We start from the raw sequence: 6,810 nt of genomic DNA on the forward strand, positions 1-6,810 counted from the left end.
AGATCGCCTAGTTATGGGATTTGTTAGTACGAAGCTACCCTTGCAGCTTACTAGATTTTATTGTTTTTTTTTTTTCGGTCGTCACTAGATTTTATTGTGTTGAGGAGAATGAGAAAACAAAAAAATCTTTGGTGTTGTGACTTGTGAGTTGAGACCTCTTCTAACTTGTATTATCCACACAAATGGCCATAACCCTCTAAAATATCTCGTGATGCATTTGCTTGCATCCTCCACCTAGCCTATGATTCCCTCACTTCACTATGCAAACATTTTATTTACTAGTTTATGTATATGTGTGATGTATAAAAAATATATTTTTATATTTATATTTAAAATATATTTTTAAAATAAGTTATTTATAAATATATTTATTTATATAATNTTAATAATAATAATAATAATAATAATAATAATAATAATAATTGTTTTTGTATGAATTCCTGAAGGGAGAGCTCGGCTCCTGAAATCATATAATAAATAAATAACTCAATATATATTTAAAAAAACTAAAATATTTTAAAGTGAATTTTATATGTATTCACTAAATACTATTATTTTATCGACCTTTGAGCCTTGTGGAAGTCCGAGCTTTACTTCAAAGGAATGTTCAATTACGCAAAGCGTGAGTAAGAAACAAGGGGGGAGTGTCCTTGCAAAGGCACTCTAAAACTTAAGTCAGTATTGAGAATTCAATGTGTGTTCAAAGATGAAAGACTATACCTTTTACGAGTGAAGATAGGTCGATTTTGTTTCTGTTTCATCGTCTGAATTAAAGAGTAATAATTGGGTTATAAAATCTAATCTGACGTTTCGATTTGAAGACGTCCGTTGAGACTTATTCGTACTACCGAACTATAACGTCAGTTTGCCAAGTAATAACGTGAATAATGCCAAGTTATGATAGATATATAATGCCGAGTTATGATGTTGAATTTATAACGGTCGGATCAATAATAATAATAATAATAATAATAATAATAATAATAATAATAATAAATATTATTTTGAGTAGTAAAAAATAATATATTATTAAAAAACATTAACAAATAATTATCTAATTATTTAGATAAAGAAATAACTACTAAATTGATACTTGAAAAATTTAGATGTTGATAAAGTGATACTTAAAAGATATTATTAACAAAAAACTTTTAAATAATTTTAAAATTTGGTAAAAGTGACCAAATATCAATCACTCTCGTTTCTGTTAACAAAAAATACTAAAGTGGCTAACAAAATATATGACATAAATAACATGACATTCTCTAATTCTCACAAGTTATCACCAATAATTTTCTCTCTCTTCTTTGTCTCTCTCCTCTATTTTCTCCTTCTCTTTTTTCAAATCACCCACTACAAAAGATGTCTCATTTTTATTAATATTAATCTCATCAACATTAAAATTGATCTTTTTATAAATTTATCATAAACACAATAACATTTTTCAATTTCCAGAACTATACAAATAAACACAAACACAACAATATCAAAATCCAAATCAAATCTGAATCAATAAGATAAAACAATAAATCTTAGTATCAAAACTACAACATTCATTAAAAAATCAAAGAAAAAGAAAGAAAAAATAAAGAATGTTAGATCGATTCACTGAGAGAATAAAAATCAGAGAAAGACAGATTAATTAAAAAGGTAATAAAAATTCACGAGTTGAACACCACAACAGAGCGTCAAGAAGAGGACAGCGAAAATGCTGGTTGGACGAAGACAGTGAAGCTCAAGAAGAAGGCATATTGATTCAATGATAGAGACAGAGTCACAGAAACAAAACGACAACGCCAAAGAGAGAGACTCACGAAGATAAACTTGACGGGGTACATAGACTAAGCGCCAAAAATATAAAGACAAATTCGATGGTGGCAGACAGAATCTTGGCGGAGATTGAGGCAGTGAATTGCCGACATTTGTGACTCTTTGTGAGTGTGTGGGTTGTTGACTTATGAGAGAAGAAAATGATGAGTGATGAACATGGTGGATGGCCATAGATTGTATGGTGTGCTTTTACCAATTTGTAAAAGAGGAGGCAAAGAAAGAAGATTAAGTTAGGATTTTTAATTTGGGAATTCTCTTATGTATTGGTATTAATATTGTTTTGTAATTATTATTTTAAAATAATTAAAATTTCATATAATTATGAATTTCAGTCAAGTATGATCTGTCATCTATTTAGTTAGCCACTTTATTATTTTTCGCTAATAGAAACGAAAGTTGTTCATATCCTAACCCAAAAATATTAATTCAAGCCTAAAAAGAATAAAAGACACCATTTTATTTATCCAACCCTATAAAAGTTGGCTGACTTTGGAAAAGGAACCGGCCAAGTTCGTTAAAAAATGCCCGCCTTATCAGAAGCATGCCAACTTTCATGTTACACCTTCAGAGGAGCTTATCAGCGTCACCTCATTTTGGCCATTCGCAAAATGAGACCTCGACCTCCTCAGTCCATTTTTACAAGCTCCAGGACAAATAAAGTATCTCATAGTAGGAATTAATTATTTCACTAAGTGGATCGAGGTGGAACCATTAGCGACTATCATAGTTCAACGAAGTCAGAAATTTCTTTATGAGAACATTATCACAAGGTTTAGAGTTTCACACTCCATCACTAGAGACAATAGAACTCAATTCACCGACTCAACCTTTAAGAACTTAGTAGCCAGTCTTAAGATCAAGCACCAATAATTCACATTGATAGAATACCCTCAGACCAATGGACAAGGTAAAGTTGCGAACAAAGTAATACTGACCGGGTTAAAATGCCGACTACAAGATGCAAAGGGGGCATGAGCAGACGAGCTTCCTCAAGTTTGTGGGCATATTGGACAACTCCCCATTCAATAATAGGGGAGTCACCTTTCCAACTTCCTTATGGCATAGAAGTCATGATTCTTGTAGAAATCACTGAGGAATCTCCGAGAGTCAGATTCTATGATGAAGTGATTAATGTCTGAGTACAAAAGGAAAAACTCGATCTCCTCCTAAAGGTCCAAGAACAAGCTCGGATTAAAAAAGAAGCATTGAATCAAATGATGGCTTTAAGGTACAACTAGAAAGTAATCAAGAGAAGCTTTACCACAAACGACCTTGTACTGATCCAAAATGACATGGAGTCCAGAAGTCGGGCGAAGAAAAGTTGGCTGCAAATTGGAAAGGGCCCTACAAGGTTATTGAGGTCTTAGGAAAAAGTGATTATAAAGTGTCCAATTTGAAAGGGAACGAGCTCAGAGGTCATAAAAAGATACTTTAGCTAGAGGGCGTACTTTGCTCACTGGTGTACTCTTTTTTTTCAACTTCATGGTTTTCTCCCGAAAAGGATTTTTCAGAGGGGGGTTTTAACGAGGCACCATAGCAAAGGCTAGGGATAAGAAGAAAAAACCCTAGTAGCAAACCAACTTTTGTAAATCCTTTCTTTTTTACAAACAATAAAGTAATTTTTTCCATTTATAGATGAATTAATTTAAGTTCAAAAAATTGCGAAAAATATTGCCTGACCTACATGGTCGGCAAGATAAAGCGATGAAATACAAACTAGTAGAGGTTATGTAAATAGTTCGTGGTCCGATCTTAAAAGAATCGGACCCAAAACAAAATATAAAAATAACCTGATAAAGTTCGATTAAATCGAAGTCGATACTTAAAGGAAAAACAAATCGTGTATGCAAAGTCCCAAAGGACCGACCTATGACGTTGAAGTCTTTTCTAACTTAGAAAAATGGGATAAATATTGTTTTGGTCCCTAATGTTGAGGGTCAAAATCGAAACCGTCCCCATTGTAATTTTGGATTTAAAATAATCCTTAACATTTTTTTTCGTATTAAAATCGTCCTTTTTAATAAAATTTTTTATGTTATTCCTAAATTACCTCTATTTTAATAATAAAAGTTATAACATTTAAAAAAAATAAAAGAAAACGAATGGAGTTCGACCACACCGCTACTCCGTTGGTTCTGCTTCTTCTTCTTAATCTGCTTCCTTCTTCTTCTTGGAGCTGCCAGCGCTGACGAAGTTTGGAGCTGCCGTTGCCGTCGCAAACCAGGGAGAGAGCCTCGGCTTCTGCTTCGCTGCTCCTCACCACCTCTCCGCTACTCCTCGCCGCCTCTGTTTCATGCTTCGATCTCTATTTCTACTTCGTCTTCTGTTTCTTCTGCTTCTGCATCTTCTGAGTTTGCTTATGTATCTTTTGTATCTTCTGCTTCTGCATCTTCTTTGTTGAAGCTGGATTTTATTTATTGAATCTGATTTTGATTTGTTGAATCATTGTTGGTTTTGTTCTTATTTTGATTTCTGAATTGCTATTGGTTGATTTTGTTCTTTTTTTTATTTCTGAATTGTTGTTGATTTTGTTGAATCTGGTTTTTGTTCTTGTATTTTTAATTTGTTAATGAAAGAAGTTGATGTTGTTTGGTGTTCTTGGTATTGGTGTTGGTTGGTGGTGGTGGTGGTATTGGAGGTAATTGTGCTGGTAGTGGTGAGGATATTTTTGTCTAAAAAAAATTAAAAGGACGATTTTAATACGAAAAAAACGTTAAGGATGATTCTAAATCGAAAATTACATTGGGGACGATTTCGATTCTGACCCTCAACGTTAGGGACCAAAACAGCATCGAAAGTTGTTAAAATAATAAAAAAATTTCAACTAAAAAACTGTACTAACTAAGATATATATTTTAAACAATGCAATCATTCATACCAAAAAGTCACTACTAAAATAGTGGAAGAATGTTTTTTAACAGAATATAAAAAGTGTTCAAAACTAACTATTACAAAGGATAAAATATTGAAAAAAGGTTTTATAACAAGAGTAATTGACGTCTAGTCATTTTTGTTAAATTTTAAAATAATTCAGGAATCATTTTGTTATTAACAATATTTAAGTACTATTTTATTAATAATAAAATTTTTCGATACTAGCAAATTTGATATTTACCAATAAATTTAACAGACAGAAATAAAAAATATACATATTTAAAATATTGCATAAGAAATGATCAATAAATATTTAAAAGATATATAATATTTATAGAGATATACAATGAATTAAGATAATTATTAAAAAATATGATATAAAATATTATAATTATTGACAAATTTCATTATCATTAATTATTAGATGTTAACAAATCTAGTTATTTAATACATAATATTTTTTTAAAATAGCATCAACATGTAGATTAGTTCCAAAACACGTCAGGTTAGCATATTTAGTTCTAAAACTTACACGTATAAATGATAAAATAAAATATATATATATATATATAATATTTACAAAATATAAAAAAGAATTGTGATATTTTTTACAAAATATTAGAATTATTAATTTACGAAAATATAAGAAAGAATCATTATAATTACTAAAAATATATAAAATAAAATATTAGAATTGTTATCAAATCTTAATACAACAAATCATTAAATGCTAATTTGCATAAGATTGATTACATAATACTTTTATAAAGAAAAATAGGTTGAGAAGAGAGATATCCAAACTGACACCAAAATATATTATGTCAACATGTTTGATGTGAGAATATAATTTGTTGTAGAATTAGAATGATTGGTTATTGACGATGAACTCACTATAATATAAAAAAAATTACTAAAAATATTTAAAATAGAATATTAGAATTATTGACAAATTTTAACACAAATAATTATCAAATATTAATTTGTGTATGATTCATTACATAATACTTTCTTAAAAATGGTCGAAAAAAAAAGCATATTCAAACTATCACGAATGCGCTACTTTGGCAACTTGATACTATAACGTAACCCGTTGTAGAATAATAATATAACGATATATTGACGATAATTGATAAATCTCACCATAATTAATTGCTAAATGTTAACAAATCTAATTATTTAATACATAATATTTTTCAAAGATAACATCAATATGTAGACTAGCACCATAATATGCCACATCACCATATTTGACTTTAAAATTTACGTTCATAAATGGTAAAATAAAACACTATATAACATTAACAAAAATATAAGAAAGAATCGAGATAATTTAAAAAAAATATAAAATAAAATATTAAAACTATTGATTCAGAAAAATATAAGAAAGAATCATAATAATTATTATAAAAATATGAAAAATACTAAAATTATTAACAAATCTCAACATAATTAATTATTAAACATTAATTTGCATATGGTTGAGTACATAATATATTCCTAAAAAATGAGAAAAACTCTGCGTACAAGCGATTAGGGCTTGTAAGTATTACAAGTCAATTAAACTCTAACTCCCAAAATTTGCTGCAAGTGCTACATCTCTTACACGCGCTACATCCCTTCTTCTTCTCCTTCTATTTCGATCGTTCTTTTCTCCTCCTTTCTCACTGGTTTGTTCTTCGTCGTTGACGTTAGTTCCTCCACATACTGTTCCGGCACGTTTTCATTGCACCTTCTTCTTCTTCTTGCTGCACGTTCTTCTTCCTCTTCCTCTTCTTCTTCTTCTTTTCTTTTGTTTCTTGCCTTCTCTTTCTCCTTCTTCATTTATGTGCTTTTCTCTCTGTTTTCTTTTTTCGTTATTCTCGATTTCTATTGTTTTTTGACATCAAGCTATGAAATCATTTTTGAAGAAGAAGAAGTAGCAGAAGATGAGGAGGAGAAAGAGAAAGAGTTCTGAATTATGCATGATTTTGGGTGTATTTCTTAAATCCTTTGGGTGTATTTTCTGTAATCTTTTGGGTGTATTTTTATAATCGTTTGGGTGAATTTCTGTAACCGTTTGGGTGTATTTCTGTAATCTCTTGGGTGTATTTTATGTAATCGTTTGGG

This window comes from Arachis duranensis, chromosome 4 (assembly GCF_000817695.3).
Source record: "Arachis duranensis cultivar V14167 chromosome 4, aradu.V14167.gnm2.J7QH, whole genome shotgun sequence".
In the NCBI taxonomy this organism is placed as follows: Eukaryota; Viridiplantae; Streptophyta; class Magnoliopsida; order Fabales; family Fabaceae; genus Arachis; species Arachis duranensis.